This window comes from Lepus europaeus, chromosome 18 (genome assembly GCF_033115175.1).
Source record: "Lepus europaeus isolate LE1 chromosome 18, mLepTim1.pri, whole genome shotgun sequence".
Lineage (NCBI taxonomy): Eukaryota > Metazoa > Chordata > Mammalia > Lagomorpha > Leporidae > Lepus > Lepus europaeus.
Window position 1 is genome coordinate 66,325,536 of NC_084844.1, and position 16,292 is coordinate 66,341,827.

Genomic DNA, 16,292 nt, shown 5'->3' on the forward strand with positions numbered 1-16,292 from the left:
CCTGGGGCGCTGTCTGGGCTGCAGCCCACACTCCTGCTCCGCCAGCTGAGGCTGGGAGTGGAAACCAACTGACAAGCTCTCATTAAGGAGTTAGTAGGAGCAGTAATTACATGCTCCTGTGCTCAGTGGTGACAGCCTCAGCCCACCTCCAGAGCCTGCTCCCTCCTCTCGCCCGGTGAACCCTGGGGTTCCAGCAGTGGCTCCCCCGAGGTCGCCTCAAGGGGGCACTTGCACCCCATTCCCTTCTGAGACGAAGGCCTTGGCGAGGTGAGGTTTCGGTGAACTGGCCTGCTAGGCCCATCTGCACAGCATCCACCAGGCTGACCAGGGCATGGGGGCTGGCCCGGGCAGAGGCCAGGGCCTTCTCCACAGCGAGGTGAGGCTTGGGGGTGGGCTGGCCTGCTAGGCTCATCTGCACAGCATCCGCCAGGCTGACCAGGGCATGGAGGCCGGCCGGGGCAGGGGCCAGGGCCTTCTCCACAGCGAGTCCGTGGTGGCCATGGCCGCCGCCATGGGGGCTGGGCACGTAGTTGAAGGGTGGGACACGCACTGCATGGCTCGGGGAGCCGTGCAGGCTGGCAGGGAAACCCCCCACGGCGATACCCAAGCCCTCGTGGGCGAAAGGCGCGGGGCAGGGCCCTTGGCTGGGACCGGCCCATCCACTTCGCTGCCCAGGAGGGTGGCCAGGGCGCCGGTTGGGGCGGGGGGTTGCTCGCTGCACTCCAGGCTCACGCTGGCGTTGGTCTTGGGCTGGGCCACCTCTTCTGTCTGCACCATGGCGTCGCTGGTCTTCTGCGGCGGGGTCCGGCGGGGCTCTCCTCGGGCGAGGCACCCCAGAGCAACAAAGCCGAGGCGGGCAGGGTGCTGCGCAGGATGTGTGCGACGTCCTGGTCCCAGATGCGCCGCCACGTCGTGCCTGGCCGCGACCACCCTGGGCAGTGGCCGCGCCCCACCGTCGCTCCCGCGGCGCTGGGTTCCTGCGCTGGGGGGGCTCCTGGGGGCCGCGCCTTAGGGCCCTGAGGACCAAGCTGATGTGGGGCAGGGAGGAATAGCCCTTGACCGCCACCGGCCGCGCGTGGGGCACGCGCAGGGGCAGGCGCGATGGGCTCTCCGAGCTGGTGCGCCGGGGTGCGCGCGGGCCGGGGCCGGGACCGGACCCTGGCCGGGTCGGCCGCCCTCAGCTCGTCGCAACGCGAAGAGCAGAGGAAGATGGCGGGGAGCCCGGGCTGGCCGCGGCGGGGCGACGCGCCCTGGGAGGTGGAGGCGGGGGCGGCGGAGCTGGCAGTGGAGGACAGCTCCCTGCATCGGCGACGCAGCAAGCCGGGCGACTCCTTGATGATGGTCAGTTGGCGTCGGAAGCCCGAGCGGAAGCCCGCTGGAGCGGGCGGAGGCCACAGGCACTAGGCCCAGTCGGCCCCCACGCGCCCCCGTCGCCCTCTCGTGGCCTCTGGGGCTAGGCTCTGGGGCGGGTCTGGCCAGTGGCGGCGCCCCGCGCCTGGCCGGCCTCTGCTTGAACGGGATCTGGACGGGGGACTTCTGGGTCTTGTGCTGCTTGGCCAGCAGGGCCCGCGCCAGCGTCTTGGGCACGCCGGGGGGCTGCCGGGCCAGGCAGAGACCCTGCAGCTGGGGTGGAGGGGGGCGACTTGCTGGGCAGAAGCTGAAAGGCGGGCGAGGTCTGGGAGGAACTTGAAGAAGGCCTCTGGGCCAGAGGAGCAGGGGGGTGGCGCTCCTGGGGGAGGGGTGGCTCAGCGCCGCCAGCTCGGAGATCTTGCCTGGCTGGTGCAGGCTTCGAGAGCGCTGCTGCACGGGCGCTGGCTCCTTGTCTGCGGCTGCTGGCTATGCCGGGCTGGGGATCTCCCCTGCCTTCCTCGGTGTGGCCCGGGGGCCAGGGGCAGCTTTGGGCTGGGGCCGGGTGTCCGGGATGTGCACGTAAATCACTGTCCGCCCCCGGACAACGGCCGGCACCCCCGCCGCTACCTTGTGAGCCGCGCGCGGCTTCTCGGGGCCGCCAGGGGCGCGGGGGCTCGCGCCGATCTTGGCTGAGGCCAGGCTCCGGTTCTCTGGCGGCGGCCGGGCACTGCCCTCCCCGGCCCCGGCCCCGGGCTGGCGCCTGCTCCTGCGCTTGGATAACTGCAGGGAGGGGTCCATGGACAGAGCAGACCCCAGGGACAGGAGCGAGTGGGACTCGGAGGAGGCCTCGCGGGGCGCCGCCGCGGCCGCCTGGTGCAGCCCCGTGACGATGGAGTTGGCGCCCTCCTGGATGGCGCGCCACTCGACGATGTCCAGGTCGGAGGCCTGGTCTGAGCCGGCCGCCTCCTCGCCGCAGTCCCGGGGCGCCTCTGGCGACCGCTCGTCCTGCTCGGCAGCCCGGGCCTTGCGGCGCGGGGGGCCAGGGGCCGGGGCCCGGCCTCTGGGCATGGCTGAGCCGATGCAGCGGCTCAGGAGCTCCTCCTCGGAGCGCGGGCTGGGGGAGCTGTCGCGCCGGCCTCCTCGGCGCGGGGCCTGGGCAACCGTGGGCTCCGGGCCTCCCAGGTGGCTGGCCGGCTGCTCACAGGGCTCGGGCTCGCTGAGCGAGTCGGACTCGAGGGTGTCTCTCCGAGCAAAGTGGGGTCTCATCGGCGATCAGCAGGGGCTGGGCCGGGGGGGGGGGGGTGGCTGGGCATGAACGGCTACCTTGGCTGCGGTCTGGGCCTCCTTCCCGCCCCGCTTAGGGTCCGCGGGATGGCAGATGGTCGCCACGGGGGCCGCCCGGCCGAGGAGGGCGCCTCGTCATAGTGGTAGAAGCAGTCTCGGCCTCCTCGGTGGGCGTAGTAAGGCACAGGGACTGCCTCCCCCTTTACCCCCGTCCCTGGTCCGAGTGGGCACTTGGGGGCCGGCCAAGAGGCAGCTCCAGCCCGGCTCCTGCCTATGACCTGGACCTGCTCCGGGCTCAGGCCGGCGCCCCTGGCCTTGACCTGGCTGGTGGGCCCGCGAGGTAGCTATGGTGAATGAAACTGATCTTACAAATTCTTTCTCAGCTATGCCATTGTTTGTATATAAAAGCTTTTGAAATTTGTGTGTTGATTTTATATTCTGTAACTTTGCAAATTTCTCTTATGAATTCCAATAATCTCTTAGTGGATTCTTTTGGTTCCCCTATGTATCAGATCATATAATCTACAAACAAGATCATTTGATGTCCTCCTTTCCCAGTTTTACATCTTTTCTTTCTTTTTGTCTAATGGCTCTGGCTAAAACTTCCAGAATTGTATTGAATAGCAGTGATGAAAGAGAACATCCTTGTCTGGTTCTGATTCTCATTGAAAATGCTTCCAACTTTTTACCCAAATGTATCATGGTGACTGTTGATTTGTCATATATTATCTTGATTGTGTTGAAAAATGCTCCCTCTATGCAGTTTGCTTAAAATTTTATCATGAAAGGATTTTGTGTTTCATCAAATGCTTTCTCTGCATCTATTGAGATAATCATACATATGGTCTTCATTCTTCAATTTGCTAATATGATGTATCACATTTATTGATTTGTGCATGTTAAACAATCCCTGCATATGATGGATAAATCTCACTTGGTCTGGGTGAATGATCTTTCTGATGTGGTGATGGATTCTATTGGATAGTAATTTGTTGAGGATTTCTGCATCTATGCTCATCAGAGATATTGGTCTACAGTTCATTTTCTCTGTATCTTTTTCTGATTTTATAATTAAGATCATGCTGAGTTTGGGAGGAATCCAGTTCTTTCAGGTGGTTTAAATAATTAACATGAATTGGGATTAGTTTATTTATATGAGAGGCCAAGTTACAGAGAGAGGGAGAGACAGAGAGACAGTATTCCATCCACTGGTTCATTCCCCAAATCCAATCCAGCTGATGCTAATGCACGCAGGAAAGCATCAGAGGATGACACAAGTAGTTGAGACCCTTCACTTATATAGAAGACTATGATGAAACCCTTAGCTCCTGGCTTCTGACTGGCCCAGTCTCGTCCCAGATACTGCAGCCATTTGGGGGTGAACCAGAGAGTGTAAAATTCTCTCTCGCTCCCTCTCTCTCTCTCTGCAGCTCCATCTCTAAAATAAATAGGGGGAAGTGCTTGATACAGCGGGCTATGCCACCATCTGAAGTGCTTGCATTCCACATGGGTGCCTGTTTAATCCCATCCAGCTCCCTGGCAATGTACCTGGGAAAGTAGGGGAGAATGGTCTGAGTCCTTGGGCCTCTACCTCCATGTGGGAGAACTGAAAGAAACTCCTGGCTCCTGGCTTCAGCCTGGCCCAGACTCAGCTGTTGCAGCCATTTGGGGAGTGAACTATCACATAGAAGACCTTTCTCCCTCTGCCTCTCTCTCTCTCTCTCTAACTCTAACTCTAACTCTAACTCTGACTTACAAATAAATATTTTTGAAAGGTCACAAATGATTTTCACAATTTTTGATGTTGCTTTTCCTTTTTTGTTACCAATATATTTTATTTGAAAAGCATGTGAGAGAGAGTGAGAGAGAGAGAGATTGAAAGATCTTCCAGCTTCTGATTTATTGCCCCAAATGACCACAATGGCTTTGGTTGGCCCAGGCTGAAGCCAGGAAGCTGGAACCCAATCTGAGTCTCCCATTGGGGTGGCAGGAGCCCAAGTACTTGGGCCCTCTTCTATGCTGGAAGCATTAGAATTAATATTAGCAGGGAGCTGGATTAGGAGTGAGGCTTTAGGCACCCAAACCAGCTCCAATAGAGGAGGTTGTAGCTTAACCAACAGTGCCACAATGCCTATGCTTGATGTTGTGTATTCTTAACTGGAATCACTTTGTATCATTTTCTGTATGGACCTCCATAATTTTTCTATGTTTTTGTTTTATTGAATAGGAAACTATATTGTATTAATTCAGAAATTATTATTTTAAAGTCTTAAAAAGCAGTTTTTATATTGTACATTATAATCATTATTATATTCCTTAAAATGAACTTCAGAAACAAATCTAACCTTTACAAACAATACTTTGTGGTTATTTACATTTGAAGCATCCTGTTAGTAAAACTTCCCATTATCCTGTGATTAACAGTTTTCACAGAATACAAATTCATTATCCTATCATGTTTAGAGCTTTTGCCTTATAAGCCACTTTTCCTAATTGATAGTTTATATTTTTAAGGAGAATTCATGCATCCTACTGCTTTTGCCATTTATCTTAAAATGAAAACTATGGAGAACAGTTACTGAAAAGGTTGTGAACGGATGAGAGGTGGCTTGTGTTTGGGGATTTAAGACATGGAAATGGCCTCATGAATAACTAACAGCCATACTGTATCAATTGACTTAAAATATGTTCCAAAATCTGAATATATGAAATACATGAAGCTTGCATACCTTAAATATAATTTTAAAAAAACAGATTTTGGGTCCAGCCCCATGGCTCACTTGGTTCATCCTCCACCTGCGGTGCTGGCATCCCATATGGGCACTGGATTCTAGTCCCAGTTGTTCCTCTTCCAGTCCAGCTCTCTGTTGTGGCCCTGGAGGGTAGTGGATGATGGCCTGAGTGCTTGGGCCCCTGCACACTTATGGGAGACCAGGAGGAAGCTCCTGGCTCCTGGCTTCAGATAGGCATAGCTCCAGCCGTAATGGCTATTTGGGGGATGAACCAATGGAAGGAAGACCTTTTCTTTCTGTCTCTCTCCCTTACTATCTAACTCTATCAAATAAATAAATAAAATTAAACAAGACCACATATTTTTTCCAGAAGAACTAAAATTATTTAGCCTAGGTTCCTGCTTCAGCAATAGGGATCTTTTAAATTGAAAGTAGTTTAATAAAAATTACACCTAAATTACCAGAATGTGTCCTTGTACCTAAATACCATTATTTCTAGGGTGCCTTTCAGGGCACTGACATTTTAAGAAATATGACACCCATCTCTCTAATAATATGCTATGAATTTTTGGATCTGGATAATCTGAAAGATAAATATTTTTCTATTGTAGAATTTCATAGATAGAAAATCATTGAATGATCCAGATGTAAAATTAAAATAATCTGGAGCTGGTGTTGTGTTCTACTGGCTTAAGCCACTGCATGCCATGCAGGCATTGTGTATCTAAGTGCCCATTTGAATCCTAGATTCTCTGTTTCCAGTATAACTCCCCAGCAGTGTGTCTGGGATGGTAGCAGGTGGTCCATGTGGTTGGGCTTCTGCCAGCCATGTGGGAACCCTGGGTGGAGTTGCACATTTCTGGTTTTGACCTGGAGCAGTGCTGGCCATTGTGGCCATTTGGGTAGTCAACTAGCAGGTGGGAGATAAATCTTTCTCTGTCTTCTTTTCTGTCTCTTCTCTGTCTCTTTCTCTCTCTCAATAAATAAAAAATTAAATTAATCCTAATCCTTAAGAACTTTGTGTCCTTGATACCATGTTAAACACATGGCTTTTAGCTTACAGAAAAAATTAATAAAATTCATAAGTGCCTTTGTCAAGTGGAAGTTTTAAGAAGATTCTTAGTAGGCACATCTGTGTAAGAGGAGTTTTATGGTTTCACATTTCTCTTTCTGTAGTTTCAGATCATTTGAAACTCTTTGTTACTATTCATTTTCCTCATCAGTGCCTAGCTGTCTAGATAACCATAGTATTTTCATTTGCTTTATATGTTCAGTAATTTTGTAAGAACATGTCTAAGTTTAGAATGTTATGGGGTGATTTTCTTAAACACATTTACACTGTATAAACATACATGTTCAAGTATATTTTGCACTTAGAGTGTTTTAACTCTAGATTTTCAGTATGTGTGTTTTTGTTTTTTTGTTTTTTTGTTTTTTTGTTTTTTTTTTTTTTTTTTTTGCAGGCAGAGTTAGAGAGAGAGAGACAGAGTGAAAGGTCTTCTTTCCATTGGTTCACCTCCCAAAATGACCACTACTGCTGGCATGCTGCACTGATCCCAAGCCAGGAGCCAGGTGCTTCCTCCTGGACTCCCATGTGGGTGCAGGGCCCAAGCATTTGGGCCATCCTCCACTGCCTTCCCGGGCCACAGTAGAGAGCTGGACTGGAAGAGGAGCAACCAGGACAGAATCCGGCACCCTGACCGGGACTAGAACCCGGGGTGCCAGTGCCGCAGGTGGAGGATTATTCTAGTGAGCCGTGGTGCTGGCCATCAGCATGTATTCTGGTCCATTGCTTCAGCTTGCTTCTGTGTTGTCACTGTTGCTGAATTATCTTCTCTATGTACAACCTTTGTATCCTCTCAAATCTGTTTTCTTTTTTTTTTAAAGTATTTATTTATTGGTAATTTTCTCTGTTAATAATGTCTTTTTGTTTTATTCTGATCAACCTAACTAGATAGGGTAGATGTTAATTATCTTCATTAGTTTCCACACAGAGTTTTGTTACATTGATTTTTTTCCTATATTTTTCAAATTCTATTGACTTTTTTCGCATCTCACAGTGAAACTGGCTATGCACTGGCTCATGTGCGAATGTGGGGACAGACAGGCACGATTGCATGGGTTGTGTGGCTGCGCGGCACTGGTGAAGAATCTTCATGGCAATGCCCTGCTCACTGACAGACTGTGCGCTGCACAGTGCAGTGCTGTGGGACGTCCTTGGCTGTGTCTGAGGTGAATTCTCAGCAGCCAGGGGATGACCTGAGAAATGCGTAGGGCAGAGGCCTCAAAGCGAGCACTGTACAGGTAGCAATGAGATGCTGTGTGGCCATCAAAAGCAGTTCATTCTCTCACCATAGGACAATTGATGCAGGGGCTCAAGGGCACCACAGACTTCCTGTCTCTGTTTTATACTCTGCAGTGCACAAGCCCCATAAGACACGATCACTAGGGGGGCGTCCTTTCCACAGGCACTGGAGCCACCCAGGGCCAGGCTGCAGTCCCCGCGGGGCTGACCTTGTTCTCCCCGCTGGGGGTGCCTCTTCCGGGACTGCATCCTTGAATTTATTGTTGATGCTGCAGTTTGCTTGGACTGCTCTGGAGAGCTATTATGGCCCTAGTAGTTTATAAACCACAGAAATGGACTCACAGCAGATGCAGAAGTGGGGGTCACAGATGATGGGCCTGGCAAGTTGGGGTGCATCAGAGATCTAGTGTCTGGTGTCTGGACATTCCCAGAATCTTCAAGGGGATAAATGAAAAGATGCACACTGGATCTATTTTGTGAGGTTGCTGAACACACCTGGCCATCTAACAGCCTCACCCGGTGATAACCGCATCCCTCTTGATCACCTGTCAGCATTTAGTGCTCTGATCAGACCACAGCAGACGTTCATCTTCATGTTTTACCTGTTGTTTGGGGTTTAATTTGCTCCTTTTCTAGTTCCCTTAGGTGGAAATCAAGGTAATTGATTTGAGGCAATTCTTATATGAGGGGGCTTCAAAAATTTCAGAGAAAATTCAGTTCTCTCTTCAATGTGCTTTTTGTTAAGATTTATTTACTTATGTGAAAGAGTTACGTGGAGAGAGAAGGCAGAGGCAGAGAGAGAGAGAGAGAGAGAGAGAGAAGTCTTCTAACTACTGGTTCATGTCCCAGTTGGCTGCAACAGCCGGAGCTGTGCTGATCAGAATCGAGAAGCCAGGAGCTTCTTCAGAGTCTCCCACATGGGTGCGGGGCCCAAGCACCTGGACACAGCAGAAAGATGGATGGGAAGTGGAGCAGCAGGGACTTGAACCGACACCCATAGGGGATGCTGGCACTGCATGCTGCAGCTTTACCCGCTACGCCACAGCGCCAGCCCCAGCCCCAAGGTGTGTTTTTATAATGAACTACTGAAAATCCTTTACAGGCATTTACTGCTATTTTTTCTTTAATGTCTCTAAAGATACATTACACAGATTCTCTAATGTTGTATTTTCATTCAGCATTTATGCCTTCTAATGTCTTCATTAACTCTTGCACTCAGTTTTACAGAAATGTGTCCCACTGAGTTGCTACGAACTTCAGTGTTTTCCTGACACTTCAGTGTGATAGCTCTTTTGGATTTGGTTTGTGGTCATAGAATATAATTTGCATACTATCTTTTTTATATTATCCTGTAATTAATATTTGTTTTATGGCCTACATCTATTTTGGTAAATCTTCTATGGATACTTGAGAGTGGTGGTTTCACCTGTATGTTCTTGGAGATTTTCTTCTGACTCATTCTGTTATTTGCTGAATAAAATGTACTGGGATAACAGATGATTCTTGCAATTTTTTTCTTTTTAAATACTCTATCTTATTTTACAAGATGCATTTTGGGTGCAAAAATTTTAGGATTATTGCATTGTCTTGATTAATTGAACTGCTTGTAAATATGAAATGACATTTTTATTCCTCATGGTAGTTTTGGTTATTAATTACACCTTGCAAAAGCTCATATTCCTCAGTTTTGATTTGTCAAATGTTAGTGTGGCAAATATTTTCCATTTTAAATGAATTTGTGTTTTTACATTTAATGTATATATCTGATAGGGAGTATATAATTCATCTTATTTTCTCTGTACTGTCTAATCATTTGACTTTTAATTGAGATTTTAGACCACTTCCTTTTAAAATGATTGTTATGTAATTCAACTTATCTGTCATAATATTGCTTTCTTTTAATTCCATATTTTGTTACACCATTCTGCTTTATTTTAGATTACTATTTTATTATTTTTTATCTATTTGAAAGACAGTTAGAGTCAGGTAGATACAGAGAGAGGGCTTCCACCTACTGGTTCACTCCCCAAATGCTCACACCAGCCAGAACTTGCTATGCCAAAACACTAGCTCCTAGAGATACTCTTTAAAATGTAATAATGGAAGGCACTGTTATATAGAACTGAGGAATAAACAAACATATGTAGCCAGTAATGAGAACATTGTTCCATTAGGCTATGCAGGTTCTGAGAAATGTGTGTAATTCAGTGGCTAGGAGAGAGTGTCAGTGGTCTCACAATTAAAATTGAGCAAGATGTCCTGAGGGGCACAGTGGGAGGAGTGGCTGGCAAAATATAGATGATGTGCACATCTGTTGGAAATAAATTAAAAGATAAACCTAAAAACACAAAAGGGCTGCAGTTGTTTATATATTGTTTATTGTAAGTAAAAACTCAATTTATAGGTGGAAGAATTGAGAAACTGACAACAGTTATGATGACCACTTGGAGAAAAACTTCACTACATTTGCATTAAAATTCAAGGGAAAACAGAAATGAATGAAACATAAAGTGAAATTTTGCAGAATATCCAATAAATCTTGAAGGAAGCATACTTGTAAGCAGCACTACATCACTGAGTTCATAACAATAGGATAATTTGTGGGTTATCAGAACTAAAGAAAGATTTAAAAATATACCACCTGGAATGTGAAAATGATTATACTGGACAAGATTTTAAAAACTGGGCCCTTAAAATTGTTAACAAAATTAAAATTTTCATGTCGTTGATGATATATTGTTGTAATTGGCTGTCCCTAGGATATTGATGATTCACACAAGTGATAACAGTAAATTAAAACAAAATAGAACAAAATGAAGGCAGCTGCCCTCCGCGGGGTCGGGTGGGGACAGGGAGGAGGAGGAGGAGGAGGAGGAGGAGGTTGTGGAGGCTCTGTGGGTGGATTTGTGTCCCAGCAGGGTGCTGGGGAGCCAGTGAGTTTCCCGCCCAGGACTAGGGAGAAAGCCAAAAAAAAAAATAAAACAAAAAAAACTGTGGGATTTATTTAACGTGATCTTGGCAAATGCCTTCTGCCTCTGCTTAGCCGAGACCCTCCACTCTTCAGCCAGCCCTTCCTCCCTGCAGGGCCCGAGCTCCATGGCTGGCACCCCATGACTGTCTGGGCCAATGAGCTGTGCAAGGAGGAATCTGACTGCAGCTCTGGCTACCGCACGCTGCGGCGGTGCCTGGCGGACCGCGACCGCAACCCCGGGCTGGCCCATAAGGAGTGCCAGGCGGCCCGGAGGTGCTGCAGGAGAGCCCGCTGTGTGATGGCCTCTGCAAGTGGACCATGAAGGAGCTGCAGTGCCTGCAGATCTACAGGAGCCTCCACCCGGGGCTGACCGAGGGGGAGGAGTTTTAGGAGGCCTCTCCCTGCGAGCCGGTCACCTCCCGCCTCTCTGATGTTTTCAGGCTTGCCTCCATCTTCTCAGGGACAGGGGCAGACCCGGTGGTCAGTGCCAAGAGCAACCAGTGCCTGCACGTGGCCAAGGCCTGCGACCTGAATGGCAACTGCAAGAAGCTGCACTCCTTATCTCCATCCTCAACCTGGGAACTCGCATACGGAGTGCTGCAGCTGTCGCCAGTGCCACAAGGCCCTGCACCAGGTCTTCGACAGAGTGCCCAGTGGGTACCCCTACCGCATGCTCCTCTGCTCCTGCGGAGACCAGGCGTGCGCGAGCGCCGCCCGCCACCAGACCATCCTGCCTAGCTGCTCCTACGAGGACAAGGAGCACCACCTGCCTGGATCTGCGTGCCCTGAGCTGCACCGACCACCTGTGCCGGTCCAGGCTGGCCGACTTCCATGGCAACTGTCGTGCCTCCTACCGCACACTCACCTGCTGCCCAGGGGACAGTGACCAAGCGTGTCTGGGCTCCTACACGGGCATGGTCGGCTAAGACATGACACCCCACTGCGTGGACTCCAGCCCCACCAGCGTGGTGCAGCTGTCGCAGCAGGGGAACATAGAGGAGGAGTGTGAGAGGTTCCTGAGGGACTTCACCGAGAACCCGCACCTCTGGAACACCATGCAGGCCTTTGGCAACCGCACAGATGTGAGCGTGTCCCCAAAGGGCCCCTTGTTCCTGGCCACGTAGGCCCCTCGGGTGGAGAAGACACCTTGTCTGCCAGATGACCTGGGTGACAACACTGGCCTGGGCACAAGTGCCATGACCACCTGTCCAGGAGCAGGGGCTGAAGGACAACAGCTCCAGAGTTGAGCCTGTGCTTCACGGAGCTGACGACAGACATCATCTCAGGAAGCAGCAAGGTGATCAAACCAACTCAGGCCTCAGCCAAGCCAGGCCGTCAGCTGCCTTGGCTGCACTCCCCCTCCTCATGCTCACCTGGGCCTTGTAGACCCCACCCCGGGGAACTGACACGACAAGAACTCCCACCTGACACAGCAGACACACACAGAGACACACACGAGACAACCACACACACCTTGCAAACAAAACAAGACAAAAGTGAGTCTTCTCCCACCTTGTCTCTGAGCCTGTCTCCTCCCAGGTTTCTTCTCTGGAGAAGTTTTTCTAAGCCGGACAGACAAGCAGGGGGCCAGCCTCCATCCTCGGCTGGAGTTTTCTTCTCTGGACCCCTTTGAAGCAAGAGACCAAGACCCCTACTGCCAAGGGGACGTGTGACTGTGCCTGCTGCAGGCTGAGGCAGGGTGTCGGGGCCAGTGGCCCTGGCCCGACATGAGATGCAGCAGGCTGAGGCTGTCCCTTATCTAATCCTGTTTCCTGTGCTTATTGTCCTGAAGGATGAAGGCACAAGGTTTTTCATCCCACATTCCTGCAGGCAGGATGTGACTTCTGATGAAGGTTTATGATGTTCTTTGCTCTATCTGCAGAGCTTGTACCCTGATCATTGCTACTTTGTAAACTTGCTCTGTTCCTGTGCTATGCATGATTGCACACAATGAATGTTATCTGTATGGGGTCTGGGGTATATATCCTTGTCTTTCTGTGTGCTCGGGGCTGGAGACTGAAGGGTTTCTTTAAGGAGACTGCCTCCAGTCCCTCATTGCCGGGCCCCCTACTTTGGCTTGGAACGCTACGAGGCAATAAATGTGGTGATGAATTGACTGAGTGCTGCGTGTCTCCGTGTGGTTTGTTGGGTGGCCTCCGACAGCAGGGCAGCCCATGCTGGACACCTGCCGGGGGCTGATGAGGGCAGCAGGCACCGGGAACCTGTAGGCCCCATCTGCCCCTTCTCTTAGCTGCAGGAGTGTTGACTGCTTCTGTGCCCTCAGCGGGCTGGTGGGCCAGAGTCTGGCATGGGTGGGAGACACCTGCAGAAGGGGTGAGGTACCCTGAGCTCCCTGGGAGGCATGGATGGCAGAGAGCCCAGCCCAGGCCACCTGGGGCACCAGCTCCAGGGTGGAGGTGGGGGCTTCTGCCTCCTTGGTGGCAAGAGTTTTAGGGTCAGAGAGAAATGAGGCTTTGTTGGTGCTGGGTGGGTGGGTGTGGTCTCGCTGGAGAGGGGCAGCAGGATCTGGCAGTGGGCACACATCTGCAGCAGTTGTCTGCATGCCCCTCTCATGCCCATGCCCTCCTCCATCTCTGAGACCTAAGTCAGCTCTACATACAGTCTTTCCAAATGTGTGTATATGCACATCACATCCGTGTGTCCTGTGGTTCCCTGTTCTTTCATTTTTTTAAGAAATGGACCTATCGAAATAATACCCCTTCCACTCATCCCTCCCAAGATGATGAAAAGGTGTTATTCTAAAGTTTATTTTTTATTAACATTATCTACAATGGGAACAGATGGCTCCTGGCCCCTCCACTCCCTCTGTGTGCCTGGCTGCTGTAAGCCCAGCTGGGGCTGGGGCTGGGGCCCCTGGTCCACATTCATGGTTATTTTTTTTTTTTGACAGGCAGAGTGATAGTGAGAGAGACAGAGAGAAAGGTCTTTCTTTTTGCCACTGGTTCACCCTCCAATGGCCGCTGCAGCCGGCGCATCTTGCTGATCCAAAGGCAGGAGCCAGGTGCTTCTCCTGGTCTCCCATGCAGGTGCAGGACCCAAGGACTTGGGCCATCCTCCACTGCCTTCCCGGGCCATAGCAGAAAGCTGGCCTGGAAGAAGGGCAACCGGGATAGCATCCGGCGCCCCAACCGGGACTAGAACCCGGTGTGCCGGTGCCACAAGGTGGAGGATTAGCCTGTTAAGCCATGGAGCCGGCCCGCATTCATGGTTAATTAAGCAAAATCCACCAATAAAAAAAGAATACATCTGTTACAATTATATGCTAATTACTGTAAGTAGTACAGGAGCAATGGTAGAGTAAGAGCCAATAAAAGCAATTTGTTACATAATGTTCCATTACAATTAAATAATAATTAGATAATTACAAAAAGGCTAAAAAAGTTAAATCAAGTAAACATCATGGCAGTTAATATCTGCGGGATAATTATCCAGGATAATATCTGCAGTATTCTCTTGTGTTGACTGATGCTACCAAAAATCTCAGTACTAGTGATAAATTTGGTGTTCCCTAAAACCATAAAATAGTTTTAAAATCTGTGATTCTCATAGCATGAACAAATACTTTGGTGCTAACCCATTCAGAGATACTGTGTACATGAAGGATTCCAAGACAACTTAGACATTTTTCAGAGTGCTAATAATCTTACAATGAGAAAGCCAATGAAGCTATCTATGGGATCTTGATGCAAGATCTAGATACACTAAGAAAATGAAATTATAGAAATTATATGTAGGTAATATCTTTGAATTCAAAGACAAAAATGGATGGGTATAATTTTTATAATAAAATGATGTTGTGATAACCGTGAGTGAATAAAGTATTTTGGCAGAAACAATGAATGCCTAGAAATATGATCAAAATCATATAAAAATTTGCAGGAACTAAAATCCAGAACAGGTCTTGCCCTTTCCAGAGTGATCTCAAAGGAACAACATGAGCACTATTAAATTTCAACATCAATAGGAAAGTAATCCCATAAAAAATCCAAAAAGGGTGAAAAGCATCCTTGAAACAAAGAGTACTCTGGCCTAGATGTCTCTGAGAAGTTTTGAAGATAGAAATTGCTTGTTCCAGAATTGTGAGTGAATTGACAGCACAACGAAAAAGCTAGCAAACATGGTTACATGCTCAGGGTGCTAGCACTGGTATGCACTATGATTTGATGATATAATTGTGAAATATTCAGAAACTCAAATACAGGGCCAGTGCCATGGCTGACTAGGCTAATCCTTCGCCTGCAGCACCGGCACCCCACATTCTAGTCCTGGTTGGGGCACTGGATTCTGTCCTGGTTGTTCCTCTTCCAGTCCAACTCTCTGCTGTGGCCCAGGAGTGCAGTGGAGGATGGCCCAGATCCTTGGGCCCTGCACCCACATGGGAGACCAGGAAGAAGCACCTGGCTCCTGGCTTTGGATCGGCAGAGTGGACTGGCCTTAGCAGCCACTTGGGGGTTGAACCAAAGGAAAAAGAAGACCTTTCTCTCTGTCTCTCCCTCTCTCTCTCTCACTGTCTAACTCTGCCTGTAAAAAAAATAAAAAATAAATAAATAATAAACTCAAATACAAAGTAAACTTAAAAACCTTGTGCTTATTAGAGTATAAATTACATTAGAGTATAAATTACTGAGGGTAGAAATGTTATTTTGTAGGAGTAATAATAAAGTGATAAACACATAAAAGTGAATTTGTTAAAAAAATAGTTCATTCAATTACCTTTAAAGTGGAAAATAAGGGAAAAAGTGAATGGAAATAAAGCAAAGATCTTGGAAATTATCAGGAGCATCATAGAGAACAATATTCGTATTTACAGGTACACTTTGAGCATTCAACATGGCAGTTTCAGTTACAATCCTCTAGAATTTCAGCCAAACTAAAATAATATATCCTCTGGGAACTAAGAAATATTGAATGGGTCAAGATGACTCTAAGAATCTGGGGACATGAAATAGTTGCAAAGACACTTTAGATTATTTCCATCAAGTCCATGTCACAAATAGAAAGCCCCCCAAGAAGGCCTGGGATTAATAATAGCAGTTCTGATTCACAATCAGATACTAATGATAAAAATAGGTCACACAAGTGCATTAAAAACAATGATAAATAAAATAATGCATATTTAATAACATATAGGTTAAATAATAGTATGATCAGCAGATATGAAGATACTTGTGGATTGAGAGTCTCATAAATTATTTTACTCCCAGAAAATTATTAAAATCATGGATTTTTGAAAATTTAAGTTTTCATGAAATTGATTAAGCCACAATAAAATTTTGCCATGATTTTCTACAGTTATACTACACATCATTGATATATACATATTATAGAAATAAAAGTGATCTTTCTACTTTTTGCTTGTTAAAACTTATGATAGTGGTGCATTATACTTGTAATTATACAGTAAATTGAAAGTATTTTATTGCAAAAGTTAAAGAAAAAAGGAAAAGAAAGAGAGAGGATTAAGGGAGGGAGGGTGAAGTATGGTGGTCTTCTTAGAACCGTATCTATGAAATACATTAAATCTATTTTTAAGGATTTATTTATTTATTTGAAAGTCAGAGTTACACAGAGAGAGGAGAGGCAGAGAGAGAGAGAGAGATATAGAGAGAGAGAGAGAGGTCTCCCACCT

General features: G+C 48.4%; 2 pseudogenes; one reads left to right on the forward strand and one right to left on the reverse strand.

Annotated features, from left to right (window-relative positions):
* Positions 1-106: 106 nt before the first annotated feature.
* Positions 107-7,920, reverse strand: LOC133746928 (adenomatous polyposis coli protein 2-like; annotated as a pseudogene).
* An 83-nt stretch (positions 7,921-8,003) lies between these two features.
* Positions 8,004-12,028, forward strand: LOC133746929 (GDNF family receptor alpha-2-like; annotated as a pseudogene).
* Positions 12,029-16,292: the final 4,264 nt, after the last annotated feature.